Genomic DNA, 25741 nt, shown 5'->3' with positions numbered 1-25741 from the left:
TTACTCTAATTACATCGATTTTCCCTAGGCCATTGTAAATGTTTCTGTAAGTTACCACTAATTGTTTTAGGGTGAGGTAAGCCTAGTAAACCTAATTGAATAAACGAGTTAAAACCAGTAAGAAAAGTAACTGCACATACAGTGTCCTTTGGGAACTAGGAAGATTTATTTATCCATCCTTTCCTTTCCTTCTGCCCTACCTGTGAAATCCTACAGAATCATGAACGCTGGTTATTTCAAACCACATTGCAATCCACCGTGGAAAGAACCTTCAAATGCAGTGACATCGAGAGTGGGAGACCCAGGCAGAGGACAATGTTGACATTCTCATTTTCAGCTTCCCTGCCTCTTACAGGATCTCAACACAACTATGAGTGCTGGGAAACAGAAGGTTTATTCCATTGCTGCATATACACATTTTAGCAGGAATATAATAGAGTCCAGTTCATATTATTAAATCAGGGGGGGGAAGAAAACTGGCCTTAAAAGAACTCCTAGATTGAGGAAGCTGACTTGACAGGAAGAAATTAATTGCTGCTTCTAATAATATTAGTTCCAAACATGTTGGCTATCGGAGTTGGACAGTGAAGAAACCTTTCCAGGGGCTGTGCAATAGAAATTTCTACAGTGACAAACATCTTTCACAACTGCACTTTCCAAGATGGAATCACATTTTTAAAGGTGGCTAGTGCAACAGAGGAACTTGCTTTTAAAATTTATTTAATGCTGCCTAATGCAAACGTAGTTTCAGTTGGCGGCCATACCGGAAAGCACAGGGTGCAGGGTTTGGGAGAATTACCATTGACTAATCATCGTAGCACCTCACTGTTTATGTTGGCTGCCTGTCCTTGCTGTCTTCTCTAATTATTTAGTAGTTAACTAGATTAATAAAACTCTCCAGTTCTGTATTCTTAAGGCTTAAAAGCATCACATCTGCACAACCAAAATGTATCAAGCTTACCTGGGATCTTAAAAAGAAAATCATGCACAGATACTCTCAAGTAGCCTTGAAAGCTCCTTTAAAGTAACTGATGTAATTTAAGCTCTAAGATCTAGTCTACTACATCTATCTGGTTACTTCACATAGAGTTTTGAGAACAGAAAATATCTGAAGAATGAAGATTGTGCCTGAAGACTGTTTGTGTCTATCACTTTACAAAGATAAAATGCAGAGACGCCTGGGTGGCTCAGTCGGTTAAGTGTCCAACTCTGGATTTCAGCTCAGGTCATGATCTCACAGTTTGTGAGTTGGAGCCCTGTGTAAACGAGGTCACTGCGGAGCCTGCTTGGGATTCTTTCTCTCTTCCTCTCTCTGCCCCTCCTCCACGTGTGTGCCCTCTCTCTCAAAATAAAGTTAGAAATATAAAATGCATATAAGTAAATAAAGTAACGCCAACATTACAAATCTCCACGTGGTCAGCTTTGCAGGAAGCCACTCCCCTGACATTTGTAAAATGTACTAGTACAATTTGTTACAAATGAATGATGCATTGTTTTTGACCACTTTGGAGTACGTTTTAATTGAATGGGAAATAACTGACGGTGTCCGTGAGCTACAGCAGAGGCCATCTCCTTAGCTGTGATCATGACAGAAAACTGGAATTAATCAGTCCTGCGGTTACTTACAACTTTCCTGATTTGGGTTACAGTGCCATTTGCTTTTCCATATGTCCAGCCTAGACACTGGAAAGGCATTCTGACCCCTATTTCACCTTGTCCCTTTCCCCATGAATCCACTGACTCATCAAGTGCTGGTGACTGAACCCCATCACTTCACTGACGTGTGCGCCCTCTCTCTCTTTCCCCTCAGCCCTTCTGTAGTTCCGTCTTATGACAAAGTCTGTCTAGACTTTCTCAACACCCCTACCTCTGTTCTATATCCTCCATAGGATGGTCACCTAAAGTTAATATCTCTTCCCAAAGTTAATATGATACCATAATCCACCTTGGTAAACAAAAACAAAACCAAAAACAAGCAAAATAAAACACACACAAAAACTTTACCTCCAGAAGAAAATACAAACTTTCTTTTTTAGCTTAAATATTTAATATCCTCCTACACACTGATGTGTTTATTCATTCATTAACTCCTTCAAATAACATCTTTGCCTACAACTACAACTCCTACCATCATGGGTTAATAATAATCAGGACAGATGCTAAGGAAAATAATAAAATACAAAAATTGTTACGTGCTGCGGTTAGTAGTACAAGGGAACCGAACAACGTTGACAAAAAGCATGTAGCCTCATGGCTCAATCTAGGAGTTCAGGAAGTACTTTATGGGAACCTGACCTTAAAACCAAGATCTGATGAACGCATAAACAACTAATCTTGGAGAAGGAGAAGAAGGGAGGGAAGAAGATTCCAGTGGAAAGAACAGTGTTTATGTGCAAAGGGGTTTGGCTAGAGGAAGCAGGGAGTGCTCAAGAAGCTGAAAAAAATCTGCATTGTTGTTGCCCAGAGAGAAAGAGCCAAAGACCAGTACGCAGGGAGCCTGGAGAAGTGATTTGCAGCCAGACCCTCTAACACCGTGGAGGGGCAATGTTAAAGATGAGATGTTTTCCAGCTGACAGGGGAGAAAGGTGGAGCACAATCACCTGTGCAGAGGTAACTGTTTCTGCTGTCTTGAAAAAAAAAAAAAAAGGTTGATCAGTAGTGTCCAGTAAGCTCCTCCCAGGAAAGACTTGATGGCAACCTGTGATACACTTACGGACACGGGGTAGTACACTCAAGTTGCAGGTGACATCGAGATAGCCAAGTAGGGATGTGAGGGCCACAACAGGAAAGGAGACAGCACGTGGGGGCCACCCACATTTAGACAGCAGCTGAAGCCTTGGGCATGGTGGACAGTGTCTGGGAAGGCAATAGAGAGTGGGGATGAGCTCTGGTCCTGAGCTTGGCTTTCAGAGAATGAAAATGGCATCTCGGGGGGCGGGGGTGGTCAACATCTGCCCCAGAGGTGCTTTCTGTGGCCATCAGGGCACTATAAATATGGTATGTTTTGATTAGCTTTGAAAGTGCTCTGCTGTCTCCCCTTTACCATGGCCCCCATACTCCTGATCTCATTTCCTATTTCACCAGCTCCCCACTTTGCTACCTCTCTGACCCTTGCTTTTTATCTCCATAAGCTGCGTGTTCAAACACATCTCATCCAACAGTGTTTGTCTGTGTGTCTCAGGTCATGCTGCCATATGCTAGAACTCATTCTTTCCTGAGCACGGGGCAAGTGTCACAACCCTCTCCTCGGTCAAGAGTAGGATATTGCCTCTTCCATTCTCCCAAAGTGCACATCTTCCTTCTGCTTCAAGACTCTGCTTCGTGCATCTTTTCTCCTAAGACTCCTCTGATTCGATCCCAGTCAAAACATTCCTCATCCTCTAGTCCCATGGCACTTGGCTCTTATCTCATAGTTACTTAATTATATGAGTTTCTGTGTACATGCATGTTTCATACACTGTAAAGCAGAATGTGTCAAGAGGAGAAGGAAATGCATGTGCCATACATCCTTCACAGGAATCACACAATGTTGGGCTCAGAACACAAGAGCTGTCTGCTCAATGAGCTTTGCAGCAGCTACTAAAAACACTAGGTTTTGAAGAGCTGGCTTTGTTATTTTGTGACAAATAGCACAAGTAATGACGAACAAGGTTTGGTCCCTGAATGGCCACATTTTCTGTGTTTTTTCTTAAAATATAGATGGTTAGGAATACCGTATGATTTCACTCATATGTGGAATTTAAGAAACAAAACAAATGAGCAAAGGGGATAAGAGAGAGAGAGGTGGACCAAGAAACAGACGTTAACTATAGACAACACACGGATGGTTACCGGAAGGGGGCGGGGTGTGTGGGAGGTGGGAGAAATAGGTGATGGGGATTCAGGAGAGCACTAGTTGTGATGAACACTGGATGATGCATGGAAGTGTTCGTTAACTGTATTGTACACCTGAAATTAACAGCACACTCACTGGACTGTAAGTAAAAAAATACAGACTATTTGGTTCTATCTCAGACTGTCTAAATCAGAATATCCACGGTTATGTCCTGGGAATCTGTATTTCCAAACAGCCCTCTGTTTTACTTGGGTGGCTGGCGGTATTTCTGTTTTTTACTCTTAGGTTTTCCTTGCATAATTTTTAAATTATTCATCTATTCATACCCTGCCCTCTTTAATTGTAATATATCTCTTTATTTTTTCAAGACAGACAAGGATAACGCTAGACAAATATTCTCGGGTATTTCTCCTTTGGTAATATAAAAGCTGTACATTCATTCTAGTATGTATGACCCAACAAATCTTACTAAAGATTTTTTAAATTTAATAGTTTTTTTTTCTCTTTCTAACAGATTTAAAAGACAGGCCATCTCCTCTTAATGAGTAAAACAGCAATATTTACAGCAAAATCTTTTTCCTGAAAGAAAAAAAAATCTATATAAAGATATTAAGGTAAACATTTAAACAACTCTGATTTCAAGTAATATTTACCATATGGAAATAATAGACTAATTTAATATTAAATATTGATATGAACTGTTTCTTTAATTTAAAAACTGTACAAGTCCAAGTTTGACCTTATTCCTGGTCATTTCCTTGGCTATATTGGGCCAATTTGAGATAGGAAGGAAGCAATCAAGAAATATTCCTTTAGCTAAAATTAAAAAGTGCATATGTATTTTCACAGCGTGTTCTGCCAGTGAAAAATATATCTGAGACATCCGTAAATTTCTGTACAATTGGAGCAGGACCATTCTAAGCCACTCTTTTAGTCTTTGGCTGTGCTAGGATTTTGATGTTTTGTTTTTTTTTTTCCTTGGGTTTCCACGGAGTCTCCAGTGAATTGGACTGAGTTTGATTTCTGTGTTCCCATGGCTGAAGCCTAATTTGATTGACAAATGTTTGCAAAGAGGCTGCTGTGTGCCCAGGAATCTGGCACAAGGACCAAGAAATAAGAGACAGCATCTTTCCACCAGGATATTGCTAGATTCATACAAGAATCACAGTGCAAATACTTCCTGTGACTACTTGTGACGAGGGCCAGGTAAGACTACTGTGTTCTAACTGAATTATTCGGTCCAACGTAAATGGAAAGGATGAGGACCATGTGCAAAGCAACGTCTCTTTATGGACACAGCTATCAGTCCTGCCCAGTCTCTGTCGGAACGCATCATTTCTCAATGAGTCTTACCTCTGAGAAATGACTCCCTTTTGGATAACACCATTTGTTTCATTTTCAAAATTTAAAGAAAATTTTAGGAGTGGAAAAAAGTAAACACAATTAAAACACAAAAGAGGGGAAAAACTAACTTCAAAGTGAGAGTAGCAAAAATCAGGCTCCGATTCAGAAACATTACACTGTAAGCTGATATAAATCCATGAAAAAGAAAGAGTTCTGTCTCAAAAGATTCTGCTGGCTTCAAATCTGGGGGGGATGGGATTTCACGAAGTCTAACTTTCTTATTGATTATGGAAAAAGGCAGTGTGTTTCTGGTGGCTTACTGTAGGCCAACTGCCCCTGAGGCATTTGGTGACAACTTTGTCATTGTGTCTTTTTTTTTAATGGAAATACAGCTGACACACAGCTGTCACATCAGTTTCAGGTGTGCAACATATGGGCCCGACAACTCTATACCTTACACTTTGCTCACCACAAGTGTGGCTCCCATTTGTCACAATACATGACTTATTCGTCCCATTGCTGGAAGTCTGTATCAGTCACTTGTCTTCACCCACCTTGTTCTAGACCCTCACCATCCTGTCTGGCCAATCATCAATTTGTTCTTTGTACTTATGGGTCTGTTTCTGCTTTCTGTTTGTTCATTTGTTCTTTGTACTTATGAGTCTGCTTCTGCTTTCTGTTTGTTCATTTTTTTGTTTCTTAGATTCCACATATGAGTGAAATCATACAATATTTTCTTTCTCTGCATGACTTATCTCACTTAGCATAATACGTTCTAGCTCCATTCTGTTGTCCCAAATGGGAAGCTCGCATTCTTTTTCATGGCTGAGTACTATTCCATTATATCATACACCACAACTCCTTTATCCATTCATATCCTCATGTGCACTGGAATATCTATCACCCCAGTTTAGAGGTTCATATCTATCAGATTTTTCTGCCCCTGTATCTGAGGACCTCCAACACAGAGATCATGCATTTCTCATTCCTTTCTTAGTGTTTGTCTCTCAGGCTTTTATTTAATTTGTCTTCACTCTTACAAAACCTCCAAATTTCCTCTAGTGGCCAAAGGGCTGTTTCTGGTCTGCCCATCCTGTTCCCTCTCCATTCTTACTGGTCGTCGATTCTTCCTATTCCTAGCCCCTTTCTACTCCAAAAAGCCAATAATACAGTGACTCTTCCTTCTCACTCTCCCTGCCACACCCGTATCACCAGGGAGGTATCCACTTATGCTGCGTGTCCCCAGGTGAACCTGGAGGCTTGAGGGAACTTTTCCCCGTCCACCTCTAGCTCCTGTTCCCCCGTTCAGTGCTCATTTGGTCCTGTGTAGCTTTTTCTGCCCCCCTGTGTTCAATTAAACAAAGAGCTGAATTATAAAGGTCATATCTATTTCTCCAAAGTGAATGTACCTTCTGTATAAATGGACATATTTCTTATACGTGTCTCTTCATTTTGAGCCTTAAGGCAGACTTGGTGTTCAGGATATTTTTCAAATTAAATACTAATATTTATAATATCACAATTTATATATCAGCTGATGGCTAATCCACCCCTTCAACTGAGCGAATTTTTAGACTTGAATTTAGATGCCCTTGGACAACTACAAACCCAACTTGCAGCTCTTAAGAATGGAACCAGTATGCAACTTGATGGTTCTCTATACTTACTAAGCCATATCAACAATAAAAACTGACAACATGCCTTCTCAAAGTGGTCCAATAGTCTCCTTTCAGATTTTAAAATCTTTCATTTGTAGGCAAATTATCAAGAATTTCAGGAAATGTTTGTCTTCATTCATTTGTGATCAAGATGAAGCACTAAAATTAAACCAGACTGGCATAAGGCATCTTCAACTGTACCATATGACAGAAAAAATTTAATGTTTATTTATTTATTTTTGAGAGAGAGCGGCATGGAGAGGGGGAGACAGAGAATCCCAAGCAGGCTCCACACCGTTAGTGCAGAGCCTGATGTGGGGCTCAAAGTCATGAACCATGACATAATGACCCAAGCCGAAATCAAAAGTTGGACATTCAACCGACTGGGCCACCCAGGCACCCTCCAAAAAATTTTTAATTTAACTTCATTTTACATAAAAACAAATTAAAAATGATATATGCAGGGGTGCCTACGTGGCTGTGTCGGTTAAGCATCCGACTTTGACTCAGGTCATGAACTCATGGTTCATGAGTTTGAGCCCCATGTCAGGCTCTGTGCTGACAGCTCAGAGCCTGGAGGCTGCTTCAGATTCTGTGTCTCCCTCTCTCTCTGTTTCTCTCTCTTCCTCTCTGTCTCTCAAAAATAAGTAAACATTAAAAAAAATTTAATGATATATGCAAAATTGTTTGGAATTTTCCTCTCTATCAAGGATTATTACAATGCTCGCTAGAATACATTAACACTTCTGTATCCTAGCTATATAGCTATACCCAGACTCATGTAAGGAACTTGTGCAGGCCATGTTTTAGGCTAATAAAATGCAACCCCCTGAAGATGTGACCCAGATATATGTACTGTTAAAACTTCCTGGGTGAGTCCAATGTGCAGCTATGGTAAGAAGCACCAGACTAGATCAATACCTGTCAAACTTCAATGTGTACACAAGTCACCTGGGCAACGCACTAAAATGCTGATTCTAGTTTTAGGGTGAAACCTGAGAATCCGTATCTTAATGAGCTCCCAGGTGATCCATAGCATACACTATGAGTAGCATGGGGCCACATAATCCCTAAAGGGGGAGAGACATCCTAATTCCAGGAATATGCAAGAACGGAGTCTTTCATTTCTGGGGGTGGGGGGACATTTAGTATTTATGACCAGTCTACTTTAAGGAAGAGCTTCCACGGAAAGAGATGTCTGCCTCAAAACTTTAACATGGAAAGTGAGAGGGCATGACACAAATGGGGTGAGCCAACTGTAAGACTGCACTCCCCACCCTGTTATTCCCACCTCTGGTATTTATGCCCTCATATCACCCCCCTTCTTCAGTATGGGCTTGACCAGTGACTTGAACATGGCAAAAGACACTTCTCCAACGAGGCTACTAAACACGATGACCTCCACCTTGCTCACATACGTTCTACACTGTGTTCTAGGACCGCAGGATTCGATCAAGCAAGTTGCCATGTTGGACAGGCCGACATGGCAAGATCCTGGGAGCAGCATTCAGCCAACATCCAGCAGAGAAACGAGGCTCACAGCCCAACAACTGGTGAAGAATTGAAGGCTGCCAACAACCATTTGTGCTTAGAATCAACTCTTGGCAGTCAAGCACTGAGATACAGCCCTCACAGACATCTTGATGGCAGCCTGTGAGAAACCCCAAAGCCAAGGACCAGGTAAACCCTTCCCAGACCCCTGACCCACAGATGATGTGAATAATACATGAATTTTGGTTGTTTCAAACACCACGACATTATGTGGTAATTTTCCACACAGCAATAGATAACTAATAACTAATACATTGGGCAACATAGGCAAGGTGTGTGAGACATGTCAGCACAAACAAAGTTTAAGAAAAGCTACAGTGGTCTGTGTTGAGCTTGCATAAACTTGATACACTAGACACACTCGTCAATCCACCCTTCTGCCAAAGTATGATGAAACAGTTGATTTTGTGAAAAAATACAATAGCGGTTTTGAAACAACAGTGAGGGGCATCGACAGATTACTGACGTTTCTCTAACAGGTAAAGAGGAATCCTAACCGTGGGATCAGACACGTGAAGAAATGGGAAAATACGCATAAAACATGCACTGCTCCTGTCAGAGTTCTTCAGGGAAGGTTCGAGCCCAGATGCACATCCAGGATCTGGGAGGACAGCGTACACATGGTGAGGTTGTCCTCGGCTTACTTTTAAACCCATAAACAGTGATGCTATACAATCAGCTGTACCCTACTGAACATTCAGGTTCTAAAGTATCTTAAACAATTGTATTTTAAACACTTCTGTCCATCAACTGATGAATGGACAAAGAAATTGTGGTTTATATACACGATGGAATACTACTTGGCAATGAGAAAGAATGAAATATGGCCTTTTGTAGCAACGTGGATGGAACTGGAGAGTGTTATGCTGTGAAATAAGTCCTACAGAGAAAGACAGATACCATATGTTTTCACTCTTATGTGGATCCTGAGAAACTTAGCAGAAGACCATGGGGGAGGGGAAGGAAAAAAAACGTCAGGGAGAGAACCAAACCATATAACACTCTTAAAAACTGAGAATAAGCTGAAGGTTGATCGGGGGTGGGAGGGCGGGGAGGGTGGGTGATGGGCATTGAGGAGGGCACCTGTTGGGATAAGCACTGGGTGTTGTATGGAAACCAATTTGACAATAAATTTCATATTAAAAAAATAATAATAATAAATAAACACTTCTGATTTAAAGACAGTCTTATCTCTCTTACAATGCTTGCCAGTAATTCTAAGAACTTTAAACACCTTTGACGAGCCATTTGCCATACCCAATGGTTCACTCTTGAATGGGTGACAGTTTAAAATTTTTAAGACCAAACTGAGAGACCAAAACACAAACATATGTCAGTAATCCACAATCATTGAGAATCAAAGTGATTTTAAAACCATGAATATGGTGTAACATTACTCATTATGATTGACTTGTGTGTGAAAGAGTGTTGTGCCCAAGAATTTCTTAGGTCCTGCTTTCCTACTTAGAGGGAAGACCTGTTTAGTTGTGAGTGTGTTTGTACATCTAAATCTCCCTGTTTATGTCTTAGCTCATGTCATGTTTTCAGGATATAAGCAAATCCTGGGCTCTGTCCGGTCCCTTGAGGTGCTGATCATCACCAAGATGGCCACAGGTCCTCACATCTCTGCTTTCCAAATGCTTGTCCTGAGGTCACCAGTGGCCCCTTTCAGCAACAGCAAAAACACAATTAAGTGCCATCGTGACCAAGAAAAATTTCACTTCATTTTAAGAAAAAAGAAATTGTCTCTGGGATTGGGAAATGGTGTTTGGGACTTTTCTGTTCTATGACATGTGGAGAAAGAAGAGATGTAATTTTTCTCTGGGGTAAAATCATATCTGAAACAGTATTTGACTGTTAATTTGTCATTCCATGCTGCCTGTTTCATGGGCTGGAATTTCCCCTCTCCAATCTCACTTCTCTGTTCCTTCTACCAACCATAGGCATCCAAGCATGGATTCCAGAGCATTCCACAGCTCTGAGCCAGCTTTTCTCTGGGCATCAAGATACACTTCTCGGGTTCACAATTTATCCATGCTTTAGTTCTAGAAAACTAAGACGACCACTAGCTGGAGGCTACATTTAAGGTTTTAAAGTTTCCTTTGGGAAAATGTAGGCAAATAACCCTACACACATCTTTCCCATTCCCACAAGGAAAAACACTGACTACATTCCAAAGTGACTTTCCCTGGGGCCAAGAACAAAATGTGAAACACAGTATGGGAAGTACTTCAACTTTAATGTTGGGATTTTATTCTAAATCCGAACAACTAAGAAATGTTGTAGAGCAGTATGTTTACAATATCTCACAAAATGCCACTTTAATGCCATCATCTTTGAATTAGACATTATAAAATACCTATATTTAAATAACTTGCTTCTTCACCAATTCAATTAAATATCTAATGTCTAAAACAAGATTTGAGACAAGCAGAAACAATGTGATTTGAATTTAAAATGTGATATAATTCCATTAATTGTACCACATCCCCATATTAAAGAGAGTAGACTGTGAATCTAGAGCTTATTTAAAAAAAAAAAACAAACACTTAACTCCACTTGTGTATATATGTGTGTGTGTGTGTTTGTGTGTGTGTGTGTGTGTGAAATCTGTCTCCTATGAAGAAAAATTCACACTTCTCAAAAGTGTCTTTCAACTTTTTTTAGTCTATCAGTCTTTATACATGTTTAGTTTTTAGTAGGCTAGGTTTAAAAAGATAAATAGTGGTCATGTAGTTATGTATGTCTATTATGAATATCATAAATGGAGTTTTATGCCAGCTTGGATTGATTTGAAATATGCTACTTATATAGTGGCAGGATTCCTGAAATTATGATAATCAGTGGTCATAAAAGCCATAGCTCGTTATGAAACGTCTCACCCCAAGAAGGAATATGTTGAAAATAAATATAACCATGTTGATCAAAAGAAAACTTACAAGAGGTTTCATATAAATGTGTGACAAAGAAAGACTGAAGATTCTATGACAGTTTTTGAACTCCTAGAAAACCTAAACAATTAAATGATAAAGAGTTTTTTAAGTTTTTATTTATTTATTTTTTGAGAGAGAGAGAGCGAGCGAGTGGGTGGGTAGGGGAGGGACAGAGAAAGAGAGGGAGAGAGAGAATCCCAAGTAGGCTCCGCACCATCAGCGTGGAGCCTGATGTGGGGCTCGAACTCACAAACCGTAAGATCATGACCTGAGCTGAAATCAAGAGTCGGATGCTCAACTGACTGAGCCACCTCCGTGCCCCAATGATAAAGAGGTTTTTAAAAAAGAAATGGCAGAATATGTGGAGAGAGGAGGGGGGAAGGTCGAGAACAAAAGTGAATTATAAACAATGAATACGTGCTTTGTGATTTGTCTCGATGTCCTTAGGGGGCCCTACTGACTGGTCAGACAATGGTCTTTACAGCATTGACTCCAACACCATGACTGGCCATTGCAATGTGGTGTTATGGTATCTAAGTTAAAAAAAAAATCTCAAAGAACAAGTCCCATTAGAAATTCTATTTCCATTCACTATCGATTCCATTTCTGCCTCTCTAGTCCTTTTGCTTTCCAAAACATGGAGCCAAGTTGATTCCCCATCATAGAATTCACTTCAGCAATTTCTCTTAATGAGAACAGCAAGAGATTAGAAGACAAAATGAAGCTTGAATGAAATGCAATGGTTTTGCAGCGCAGAGAGACAGATGGAGGTGAATAGTCTATGAATTTCCATCCATCTCTAGGAGACAGAAGACTCAATAATAGTCACATACACACAGAAAGTCAGAATTTCACACTTGCAACTGTTATAAATTTCAAATGACTGTCTTTTTCATCTTGCAGGCATAAAATAAGCACTATAATTCTCAGGTTGTAGATCTGGCCAGTTTTGAAATCTTCTCCACTTATAATTCTCTATTTTTGTCACATTACTGCAGCCCAAAACTACCCTCACGGCTGATGTGGTCTGACGTTTTTGTTGGCATGAGTTGAGTGGTGACAGATTCCTTCATTTCTGAGTATCTTCCCAGCCCCTGACAAGCTGATTCTGTGCCAACTCACAGCATATGTGCTTACCCCACACTTTTCAGAGACAGCATTATTTCAGGATAACAGTCATGCCTTATTGTAGCTCTTTATCTCTCACCGGTGCATTTCCTTTCCCTTTGTCTCTTAAGTTAAAATGTAAAAGGCAACCAATCACACAGCTGGTGTGAAGGAGAAAGTGGCACAGATGTGCCCCTCCTGCAGAAGAGTCATCCCTTACGAGATGCTATGGCGGGCGGAGTTGTAAGGTGCTGGGAACACCAGAGTCCCTGCTCTGATCCCCAGAAGTACAACTGTAGGAGAGCACATCCTGTGCAAGGCCAAAGAGTTTCTGGAAGATGTAAATAAGGTCACTGATCGTTTGATTTTGAGTTAGGTAAAAGGGCGGTTATCCTAGTGGGTCCAATCGTGTCACATGAGTCCTTTATAAGTAGGGCTCTATCCCTGGTTCATTAGCAGAAGGGAAGGTCACAGATATCCCAAGCATGAGAAGATGTCAATGCATCATGGCTTGCTTTGAAAACAAAGGGGCCACACGTAGGAACGGGTAAGAGTGGTCCCTGCCCAACACCCAGCCCCAAAGCAAGGTCCTGCGTCCTACAAGGAGCTGGATTCTTTGAGCACGTGAACGAGCGCGGAGACCCAGTCTCCACCGCGTGAAGGTAAGAGCCTAGCCTTGCATGGCACTTTGACTTCGGCTTTGTGAGACCCTAAGCATCTACACATTTCTCAAGTCCACCCCTTCCTGGTTTTTGGCCTGGACTTTAGTTAAATTTCTCTAACAACCTCCTCACTCCTGATCTCCAGTCTCTGCTCTGAGCTCCCCCTTAACCTCCACCGCTAGGATTCTCCTTCCAGAAACGCAGCTGTGACCATGCTACGGTGCGAATCAAAAGCTATGCATGAATTATTACATACTTTATGAACTGTAAAATCCTCCGGATGGTCCTCAAAGTCTCCAAGCCCACCTGCAGTCTACCTTTCTGGCATTACTGCCCTTCTCCTGACATCACACACTGTTTCCTCCGATCAAACTGATGTATTTGCTCTTCTTCTAGCATGTTCTAACTTGTGTCCTTGCACAGCTGTATAGGCGAAATACAGGCCAAGATACTGCCCATTCTTGACACTGAGTTCAGATGTGACCTACCACACGAAGACCTCTTACGTGATATGAGTGTCTTTTCCACTTTTAGTTTCTATGGCGCAAGAATGTGGCCCTTGGAAGTCTATGCCTCATGATCTGGCCTGTCTTGCAGCCCTTTTAAGATGGTAAAAGGCAAAATCTACATTATATTCATCCTGTATTCCTTCCAGCACTTGCTTCAACGTCTTAGCTTGGGTTGATTCCCCAAAATGACGAATCCATGCAAGTAGTAAGGAGTTTGTGAAGACGTTGACGGTCTCCTCAAAATACATACACGATACACACCGACGTTTAAAAAAAATGCCACATTACAGGACATTATGCACCAAATGATCTGTGTTTTTGTTGTTGTGGTTGTTCTTTGTTTGTTGACTTTTCAAAGAAAGGGAAAAAGGAAAGAATAAAGTGGTATAAAAACATGAAAAGCCAGGAGGGGCTACTTCCTAGTAGTGACATTAAATGAAATACAAAATACCTTACCGTCAGGTTGCACATTTTGCAGAAATTAAGTCTTTATACTTTTTTCACATATGAGGCCCATTTCTATTAGCAATTCCCAGGCTGATTCAATGAGTCCTAGGTCACAGTGCCCAGCTGATGTTTCCTCTGCTGCTTTGCTCAAACATCCAAAAAAAAAATGTGTTCTTTTGCTCCAGGCATCCTCTGTTCTTTAATTTCCAATCTAATTTAGGCAAACAGTAGGGGTCAGATGTAAAATAAATCTGGCAAATGCTGGACGGACGCAAACTCCAAAATCTAAGAACCCTTACAGGGAAGGCACTGTCTTTGCTTTTATTTGAAAAGAGATAATATATAATTCTGTAGCCTTCAGTTCATTAGGCAGAATCGGAACTTCCATTTCCATTATCCCAGAAAAAAGCTAAAACAAAACAATTGGCATTTAAAATAAAACTGCTGAAAAAGTAAGTGTTTGAGATGTCCTTTCATACTTACAGAATCAAAATACTTTTCTTAAAATCTATACAAGTATTTTTATATTCTGTGCTTTCAGAAGGCTATCTTTTTACTTGTGAAGCTTATTACCAACAAAATAAGGTCAAGTTATAAGTGTGAAATGTCATATGAAATGGCAACATTTCATAGGAATAGGCTACCATTAGTAATTTCTATGTTTTTGGTTGTGAATCAAATTTCTAAAAGGCGAGAGTTCAGTTAGTGTTTTAGATGTTTGCCTATAGTATGTGACAGCAACAGGATAAAGGCCATGATTACGGAAGGAAGGTTACAGATGATTTGTCCAATCTCTTCATTTTATAGGAGAAGAAAAAAAGTTCATGAAATGTGGGGGTCATTGTGCAAAGTGTGTTCTGAGTGTGTCAGGTTTGAATCATCACACAGAAATCACTCTTCCAGCATGCCCCTTAAAATTTTTTTTTCTTAATGTTTATTTATCTTTGAGAGAGAGAGAGACAGAGTATGGGTGGGGGAGAAGCAGAGAGAGAGATGGAGACACAGAATCAGAAGCAGGCTCCAGGCTCCAGGCTCCGAGCTGTCAGCACAGAGCCCGATGTGGGGCTCCAACCCACCAACCGTGAGATCATGACCTGAGCCAAAGCCAGACACTCAACCGAGTGAGCCCCCCGGGCGCCCCCAGGAGGACCATTTAAGAAGAGCGATAGCAACAGCCAAGAAGGAAAAGTAGGAGGTGGTCAGCTCTGAACAACAGATTCCACCAGGTTTCTGGAAGGACTATTAAGTGTAAGAAACTGAGCCCTGCAACCCAGCTTGTAGGAGATATGCTTGACTGTGTAGTGAAAATCAGACTCAGAGAACATGGAGCAGAGGTTCGTGGGTGGGACAGGACCTGGGTAATGGAGGTTGGCTACAGGGCAGATTTCCTAGGCGTTTCTCACCCTGCCTCCTCAGCCCCACAGAAAACAAACACCAAAGGGCTCCTGTCCTTCTAAGCTGACAGAGTGCCTGGAGGAAATGAACAACCAGAGCCATTTCTAGGATCCCACAGAAAAGGACATCCTTATTCCATCATTCAGGAACTTTCTGATATTCAATCCAACCCTCAAAAGCTCAATCCAACAAGACCTTTTAGTCTGCAAATTGCTCATCTGGACTGAATACCTGGATGGCTTTCACGGTCACTGGGGAAAAGTAGTGGGAAAATGGAACATCATGAAAGTCCCATCATTCACTTTGTACCCCCAACCCTATCTTCTGACAACTCCAAGGCATTAGTCAAAGAGAAGTTAGGCAGAAGACTAGGGAAACAAAACAAAACAAAACAAAACAAAACAAAGCAGGGGCACCTGGCTGGCTCAGTCGGTTAAATGTCCAACTCTTGATTTCGGCTCAGGTCATGATCCCAGGGTCATGGAATGGAGCCCTATGTCAGGCTCTGTGCTGAGAGTGGAGCCTGCTTGGGATTCCTCTCCCTCTGCCCCTCTCCCCCACTTATGCACACTCTCTCTCCAAAATCAATGATAATCAAAAAACTGTACATTAAAGATAGAATTGGGGTGCCTGGGTGGCTCAGTCAGTTAAGCATCCGACTTCAGCTCAGGTCATGATCTCACAGTTTGTGAGTTCGAGCCCTGAGTCAGGCTCTGTGCTGACAGCTCAGAGCCTGGAGCCTACTTCAGATTCTGTGTCTCCCTCTCTCTGACCTTCCCCCATTCATGCTCTGTCTCTGTCTCAAAAATAAATAAATATTAAAAAAAATTTAAAGATAGAACTGATCTCAAAAGAAACATATGATTTAGGGAACAGAATGTCTCTCTCTCTCTCTCTCTCTTGCTCTCTCTGTCTCTCTCTCTCTCTCTCTCTGTCTCTCTCTCTCTCTCACACACACACACACACACACACACACACAATGACCTAGCTCTCAATAATTTTCAAATCATTTTCCATCCATTAACAAAAATTAGATTTATATGAAAAGGCATTGAATAATGAGAAAGCCATAAAGAATACTTGGAAATTTAAAATATAAGAATGGAAATAATTCCTTGGTAGGATGGTAGACGAAGTAAGGAAAGTCGCAGAAAATAGAGCGAAAAAATAAACATACCATTTGAGGCATAAGGGATTTAGTTGCTCAATCAAGAGCTTCTATCATACCAGACCAGCTTATAGAAAGAAAAAAACAAAAGGGAGTAACTTATTTTTAAAATATAAAATCATTAAACTCATGATTTTGGGTCAAAGGTAGCATGAATGCATGAGAACTCAAATCCTTGTGAAGTTTCAGGACACCAAGAAGAAATAAACCTCACAGAGAGTAGAATATATAATCAGGAGAGATGATGTACAAATGAATGAGATTAAGACTGGCTTTAGACATTTCACATGTGAGTGTGGTTGTAGAAAGAGTGGCATCTCAGAGTCCTTAGGAAAAATGATACAAACCAAGTCAAACTATTAATCAAGCCTGAAGAAGCAAAGCATAAATATAGTCAGGCTTCATGAAATTTATGTCCTATACAGTCTCCTTGGTGACATAACTTGAAGATATAGTTCAGGAAAACAAGTATTACATATAAAGGAGAGAATGTCTGGGTGAGAAAAATGGGTGAACTAACCCAGGAGGGAGGAAAGAGAGGAAAAGAAGGGAAGGGAGGGAAGGGAAGGGAAGGGAAGGGAAGGGAAGGGAAGGGAAGGGAAGGGAAGGGAAGGGAAGGGAAGGGAAGGGAAGGGAGGGAAGGAAGGGAAGGAAGGAAACAACATCCGAGAAGCCATCCTGGAAGCAAACCATCCAAATTAGGACTCAAAATTCATGGACCTTTAAGGGAAACAACAACTAAAATAAAAATGGAACGGACTGCATAAAAGTCATAACATGACTGAAGGTGGTAAGTAACTGAGTAAGTTATGTGAGCAAGCATGTGCTCACAATGTTTATGGGACTGATGGCACAGGGTGTGTGCCCAACTGAGGACTCGTACTGGCTAAGTCCAGGGGTGCCGTGCTATGGGTTTTACAGGTCTGTCATGTCTGGATACACCATCGTGGTCAACTCACAGCTCCCTTCCTCTTCTCTGGTTTTGTACATTAATTTACTGCCTTCATCACTGGCTACATTCATGAAAACTAGATGAAGGCAACAGAGACAAGATGCTCCTCTTAGTATTTGTTTTCAGGCATAATATTAAAATGTCTTAGGCTTGTGAGTATTTATACATTCCTGGATTATTACAAAGCAGAAGGATGGTTTCTTACTGTTACAAAAATTTCCCTTCATCACAGCTCCAAACCACATATTGGCCACTTTATAAGAAACAAAAATCAACCAGTTGACATCCTTAGTTGCAAGCCAATATGGAGCCTTCTGCAGGACCACAGCCACCTTTTATTAATTTAAAGTGGGGGTGCCTGCAACATTTTCTCCAGACTATCATGTGAGTCGCCACTCGGGGAAAATGCTCATTTCCAACGCACTATGAGTGTTCTCAGAGTGAACTGTGCAAAGGGATTTCTAAAATGTACTGGAAAGTAACTGCATATTTCTACCTTATAGCTCCAAAAGGTCTTGCTAATGGAAGAGAAGAGAGAAAGACAATAGGGATGCAACCCCATCCTGTTTATGGCTCAAGACAACAGTCTGGGCTCTGAATGCACATTCAAATCAACCTTTAAAAATGACCTTTAAGAAACAGAGAGGCATTTTCCACAACCTTCCTACCCCTGGCCGCCCAAGTGAGAGCCCACACAAGCCTTTTTACAAGTAAGTCTCTTGTGGGCCTTAATGTGCAAGAGGCTAGAGAAAACAACAACTTGAAGAAACAAAGCTACGGACACGGGACACATGCAATATATTTTCCGATGGGCAGAAAGATCTTCTGGCCTAGGGCCATCATACGTATAATACTAGTACTGACCTGTGCCGTCTACCGCCTGCAGCCAAAGGCTGGCCCCAATGTTTGATGTCTTGCCTTTAACATGCCACATGCTCCATAAATGTCACAGAAACAACTAAGTCCATCTCTAAAATCTACCCTTGAGATGGACCCACAATCACATAATGGGCATATCGGGCCTATTTACAAATTGCAAACTTTCCATCTCCCTAAGAACACAGTAAAGCTGAATGAGGCGCACAAATTAATGTTGTTAAAACTGAGCTGTATTATAGTGGCTTAAAAATATTTCACTCAGTTAAAAACTCATGGACCCCTCTTGAACTGTTTTCCAAATCAACTGGCCATTCTCTTCCATCAGTACAGCTGAACGAGCACCACAGATGAGTAAAGTTGATTTCCAAATAGAAGACCTTGTGAAAATACAGTATCTCCTCCAAAGGCTTAATGTTTTCCTGGATTTTGGAACACTGTTCTCCATGCTAAAATCAGTTTTAATACCGCTGCATTTTCTCCAAGTTTCAGGGCGTGCTGCTCATTTAATTGGGTGAGTTTGCTTCTCTGTCTCATTATTGGCATAGTTTCAGATCATCTGAATCTTCAAACATCTAATTAGCTCTTGATCCCAGTCTCATACACGCACATTAATAATAATACAATTACAGCGAGCATGCCATGTTACTTGAAAAGATCAAGGGAGTCTTTCTTGCATATTTTTCTATTTCCTCCTTGCTCCTTCCCACTGGAAAGCATTAATAAAATATTATTTTGTACAATCTACTTAAACATTTTTAAGTCAGTGACTGATTTAATGTTAATGAGTCATGCTCACATCATCTTATCTGAGGCTTTCTAGAGTCTGAAATTTACCAGCCAATCTCAATTCTGTTAATCTTAGATGTCTGAGAATCATGGTTGCAGATATCGCAAGGTTGAGCAACAATGTTCATAATATTCAAGTGATAAATCTTCCTTTGCAATTTCTGTGGCATTTTATTTCTCTTCCCTTAGTTTCCAATTTGCATTTAATTCTTTAGAAAGACGACAGTAAAATGCATCCACCCAAAAGACACTGCCAAAAACACAAAAATCAGTTCTCATGAGCATCCTGAGGCAGAAAAGTTTCTTTTTCTTACTTGCAAGTTAAAACCATAAACATTGGTGTACTTTTACACATTTAGTTAGGAGGATATGTAATTATTCATTTGATTGCGGACATGAGTTTTCGCAGCTTTGTAACGCCACGAAGTGCTAACTTCTCTGTATCTTTTCAAAACAAAATGATTCTGTGAAAAAGGCACACTGCATCAGATACATTAAAATAGAAAACAGTCTCAGCGGACCATGAAAAGGATTACAGATTACTCACATATTTTAAAAGTACAATCAGTGACCATTTATGTGTGATACTGCACTATGCACACCTCTCTAATATATATTTTTCCTTACATTCCCACAAGAAAATAAACCAAGAGTAACAACAAGGAAAACCAATTACAATGCTTGCCCTTATATTTTCTGCACCTAAGACATTAGTTGACGCACTAGAGGTCAGTGGGAAAGCCAATGTTAGGTTGCTCCAAGAAGCACGCATCGGTCTGACCACACAAGGTGAAAACAGGAGCCTGTGTGCTCAAGCCTGTGCATTTATAAAGGATAGAAGAGAGTGTTAACAGACTCTGAAAATGTCAAGGGCATGGATAATTTTCTGATTCTTCTCTTCTTCTGTACTTCATTATCACGTGTGACTTTCAATGAAAAACATTTATTATTTTTTTTTCCCCAAAAGCGTCAGGTTAGGGGGTCGGGGGGATGAATAGGGAAGCAGAGAGTATTCCTAAGGCAGTGAAACTGGTCTGTTTGACATCATAATGGGCCATACGTGTCACTGTCCATTTGTCCAAAATCACCGAATGTACTGAACTCTATGGTAAGCTGTGGATGTTGGGGGGAGTATGATGCATCGTCAGTAAAAAATGTACCATTCTGGTAAGTGATGCTGATAACTGGGGAGACTGTGTATGTGTGAGGGGCAGGGGGTATATGAGAAACCTCTGTACCTCCCTCCCAATTTTGTTAGGAACCTAAAACTGCCCCCCAAAAAATAAAATCTTTTAAAAAAAAGAATCACCAGGAATGGTGTTTCTGAGTTGAAATAGCATATAGTCACATGCAGCACATCAGCATCACCCATGCTCTTGTAACTCCTGAACATGGCTCCTAAAAGTGCCATGTTCTCGAAACTGTCATTACACATGGCTGACCTCAGTGTCTCAGAACAGAAGCAGTACAATGCCCCCCAAACATTACAGTATCTCCAGTTTTCTTTGAACGCAAGGAGAGAATCCCCAAATATCTCTTCAGATTCTCTGTGGTTTAAATGCCTTTTTTTCTGTATTCTGAATGTCCAGGATGCAATATTATACGTTCACATGTTTCGAGAAATGGGGTGCCAGCTAGAGATTCTCATGGGCCATCTAAGTCGGATACATATTCATGACAATATTATCTGGTGTTTTAATCAATTAATAGAATAGATAGTCTCTTTATCCATTACTTTTTTTTTTTAATGTAATGTAGTAACTACTTGATTCATCTAAGAAGGACAAAACGAGAGAGACAATTAGAGGAATCAAACTCAGAGCAAAGTTCAGCTATAAATGTAGGCCCAATACATAAACCAGTATGTTACGAAGAGATGTATCCCAGGTGGATGTTAGGAAAGTAAAATATCATAATGCTTTGGAAAACAATATTTGAAGACCCATAAAGAAAATATTACACATCATTCATTGAGCACTTGCTGTATTTTACCACTGGACAGAATATTTTATTTGCAAACTGTCCTAATAACATTCGTGTTAGAAACGCGTGACTACACTCATTTCCTAATAAGAAAAGGGAAGCTCCAAAGGTTCAGTAGCTTGCTGAAGTGCTGTGACTATACAGGGACAAGGTGGAACTCGCCCAGAGGCCTCTCCTTGTCTATTGACTCCTCTGTCTTTTGCACAACATTTTATTCATTCTCAAAACATTAATCGCAATAACCTTCTTCCTGAACCTTTGCCAAAAGGAAACTGTTTTAACAAATCAAAAGTTACGTGTCAGGAAACATTCACAGCAGTAAGCACTGTCAAGGGCCCACAAAAGAGATTAGCAGATGAGGTTTTGCTATTTCCATGGAAAGACAACCATTAACTTACAATTTACACATTTGGTGTTATGGAAAATAACACTGATAAAGTATTAAATAAGAGGGGTTCCTGGGTGGCTCACTTGATTAAGTGTCTGACTCTTGATTTCAGCTCAGATCATGATCTCACGATCCGTGGGTTCAAGCCCTGGGCCGGGCTCTGTGCTGACAGCTCAGGGCCTGGAGCCTGCTTCAGAATCTGTGTGTCCCTCTCTCTCCCCCTCCTCTGTCCACTTGCGCGCTCTCTCTCTCTCTCTCTCTCAAAACTAAATAAATAAATAAATAAATAAATAAATAAATAAATAAATAAATAAAAATAAAGAAAGAAAGAAAGAAAGAAACTTTAAAAAAAGTGCTAAATAAGAAAGCAGACTAAAACACTTTATGAAGACTATAATTTCTAACACATAAAACATAATTCTAAGATATTTAAAAGACATTTAAAAATGTGTTTTAAGCAGGTTCGAATTCGAATGTTTTTAAATATTCTACAGATTTTGACACTGAAAAATATTAGTGTGAGTTGGGTATAATTTGAACTTAATGAAAATCTTTAAAGAATCTAATTTAGATGTGATTAACAAAACAGACCCATGAAAAACCCCGCAGTCTTTTTTTTTATTTTTTTATTTAAAAAAAAAAAATTTTTTTAATGTTTTTATTTATTTTTGAGACAGAGAGAGACAGAGCATGAGCAGGGGAGAGGCAGAGAGAGAGGGAGACACAGACTCCGAAGCAGGCTCCAGGCTCTGAGCTGTCAGCGCAGAGCCCGACGCGGGGCTCGAACTCACGGACCGTGAGATCATGACCTGAGCCGAAGCCGGACACTCAACCGGCTGAGCCACGCAGGCACCCCAAAACCCCGCAGTCTTATAATGGAAGAAGGAACATGAGGGTATTAATATACCTTTGGCCGTTTAACAATACCTTTCACCATAAACAGCCCTGTGTTTCGGGATAGTTGCTGTAACCTCTCTGAATATTAGTTTCCTTACCTGAAAAAGCTGGGTTTGGAGATCATGTCTTCACTTGCCTTCGGTGGTAATATTCTACAGATGTATAAATCCTAGGAAGAAAACATATAAGAAGCAAAGTCATTGGCATGGCACTATTCATAATAATAAGAGAACAGTTTTGGAAAGGTTGATTGAGATAATCCAAAACACTGAACTTGGAAACAGCTGTGGATAAATGACATGTCCCTGTATAGACTTCTAAGAGGCATCAGCAAGGCTGACAAGTCGGATACACACAGCAGGTTAAACAGGTGGTCATCGGGACTACAATACATCAGATACTGATGTATTCATATCAAAGCTTCCTTCCGAGGGGACTGCGTATGATGGTATTGGGCTCCCGGGCGTACCCAGAAGAGATGGGGCTCCCTGTGGTTTGTGCTGGCAGACCGGGGTATGTGATGACAGGGAGGTACAGGTGCAGCTGGCCGAAACATTCAGAATGATCACAGCACTGGACACAACACCGCACCTTGCTTGAGTGTCTCCCCCACACCGTAGAATATTCCACACCTAATACCTCACCCACAACTGAAGGTCACGGCTCTCACCTTATCCACATAAGCTCAACTTCTGAATCTACTTAGTCAGAAGGTTCCTGCTGTCTAATTGACACACAGAAGGCAGGTTTTTACGTCCTCCCGTGCTTATTATCAGACTGATAAGATTCATCCATGGTATGCGTCCCTTTAAGGTGTTTGCTGTAATTATCCATGGCATATAACCATGAATATAAGATCATTTATTTTTCTACTGATGGGTATTTGGAAAGTTTCCAGTTTGGGGCTGGGAATAAAGTTTCAAATGGAAAATTCAACTTTCTGTGTGTATATATTCCCTGATTTAACGAAGCAAGCAAACGACACCCCCAAAGTGAGGCCTGAAATGGAGGATGTGGGTGCAGTCATCCAGGACGAATTTTTCAAGGCGTCTGTGCTATCCCGAACCCATATTTTTGCCAGGAGTTACAAATTCAACTACTTTAGAAGAGGGCTGGGGAACAGCCTGGGCTGCTGTGTTCTAGGTACAAATACCAAGTTCAAGGATGCCAGTCAAATCCGGGATGCTCCAACGACACAGCACGTGATGCACCGAACTGATCAATATGCAGCTACATTCTCTTCTGAACACGGTTTCATAATCTTCCCATCGGCCACTATCACAACTCACAAGACACTTCAAAGACATTTATAGGACTCTATGCCTCTGTAGACTGTGCGTGATGCTAACATCGCAGCTTCTACGAGTATCGTTTCACTGGCCATATATCCTACTGAATTAACTGTGCTCTTTTGTATCTTGGAAGAGGGCTAACTCCTGTTCCTTACCCGGCTAGACAGTGTACGAAGCTCAGACTACGTGGCATCCATACCTCACAGCTAATATGAGGAAAATTCTACAGACTCTAGAATGGTCAAAAACAATCCCAACATCCTGATCATACTTCTGGACCTACATGAAAGAATGTGCTTGACATATTTCTCCACAGAAGCCAAGAAGAAAAGCAATTTCAGAATTTGGGGTTTGTGCACTGGCCCGGTTGTAAATTTCTTTTTAAGTGATTGAATTTCATCTTGTCTGAATACTGAAATAACAGGAAATAACCAAGAGACCAAGAGATGAATTTATAACGGGATAACTTATATAAGTTTTACATAAACACTTTCAAGAGCATAGTATGATTTTCAAGTGTCTCCAATTATATTTGAAAACCAAATAGGTATTGTAGCTTAGTAGCATAAAACTGCAAAAAATAAGTCTATGATAGTACATATCCTTAATTCCAATTTTTTCCCCCAATTTACCTTCTTAGGAACACTGATTAGAATATTCCAACAAAGACCATCATTTCCAAAAATGTAAAGCGATTACTTGGTCAACCTCTTTAATTCAGTTCAATTATTTATTATATTATATTCATTTTATCTATATTCAGGATGCCACTAGGAAAATCCCCATTTTCACCCTGTCTTTCAGCAAATATTTCCCTGAGTACATGGTATACGCCTGCCTCTGAGCTAAGAAAGGTATATATCAAGATGGGGACAGAGATGCACAAAGTTCTTGTTTTGTTTTTTAATGAAAAACACTTGTAAAGATTTAATCTCTTCTCAGGTTTGCAGATGACAACATGCTTATGGTATCTGTATTTTATTAAGACCTTCAAATCCTTTCTTTATCCCCAAAAGCCTTCAAGTATCTTTATGCAACAGTTTGAAGTTCACATTCATTGTCTTTATAAGTGAAGGGCATGGTGACTTTCTATCTTTGATGTAACATTGACTTTTCTTATTTTCCATCTTTAGAGTCTGTTTTTTAGTGTGGTTTTCAGCTGACTACTCTACAGAGAATTTACTAAGTTATCAATCATTTCCCTGTTTGAGTGGTCTCTTCAACTTTTCCAAATACCAGAAAAACTCCCTTACTGGTGTTGGATTAATACTGATCCTCCTGTCGTAGCCATTAGGAACTTCAAATAATTTAATTTGAAAAAACAAGTCACACGAATTGACAAGTGTGCACAATTTATTTCCTGATGTACTCGTGCCTGAAAACTGTAGGGCAAGATATTCTTTTCCAAATGCCAATTATTCATATCTTTGCAGACAGCTTTCTTTTTTTAGCCTCTGAGAATGACAGTTTTGTAGGACTTTGAAGGTCCTAATTCCTAAAACTGCTCAAACACAGCTGGGTGCCCATGTAATACAGATGTAATGGGAGCCCCCAAACAGGCCACAAATTCAATCTAGAAAATTTCCCAACACCCCTTCCAATCCTCCTATACCCTGAGGTTCTGTGAGTCAAAGGATCAGTGTTTTTGCTTGATTTATATTTTGAATCCTCCTTGGGGACTAAAACTCTTTTATGTCCGAGGATCCCATAAACACAGAAGTGAGACCTTGGCGAATGACACAGTATGCTGATGAAATTTTACTGAGACAGAACTACAATCTGGATACTTACCATATATCTATACAAGCATATTTATTTATGGGGCTAATAATTTCCCACCTTTTTAAAGTAGGTTCCAAGCCCAATGTGGGGCTTGAACTCACGACCCTGAGATCAAGAATCGCATGCTCTACTGACAGAGACAGCCAATCGCCCCTATTTTGGGTTATTAAAAA

General features: G+C 40.5%; 1 long non-coding RNA gene across 1 annotated transcript in view; it reads right to left on the bottom strand.

The window, feature by feature from the left end:
• Positions 1-25741, bottom strand: part of LOC122477601 — a 309990-nt gene that overhangs the window by 47463 nt on the left and 236786 nt on the right. Inside the window, exon 4 of the long non-coding RNA XR_006295734.1 lies at positions 22593-22663. This is a non-coding gene — a long non-coding RNA (uncharacterized LOC122477601). The remainder of the gene's footprint in view (positions 1-22592; positions 22664-25741) is intronic.

Source organism: Prionailurus bengalensis, chromosome X (genome assembly GCF_016509475.1).
Source record: "Prionailurus bengalensis isolate Pbe53 chromosome X, Fcat_Pben_1.1_paternal_pri, whole genome shotgun sequence".
NCBI lineage: Eukaryota > Metazoa > Chordata > Mammalia > Carnivora > Felidae > Prionailurus > Prionailurus bengalensis.
Note: the sequence above shows the minus strand (reverse complement) of the source record. Positions and strands in the feature narration are given on the sequence as shown.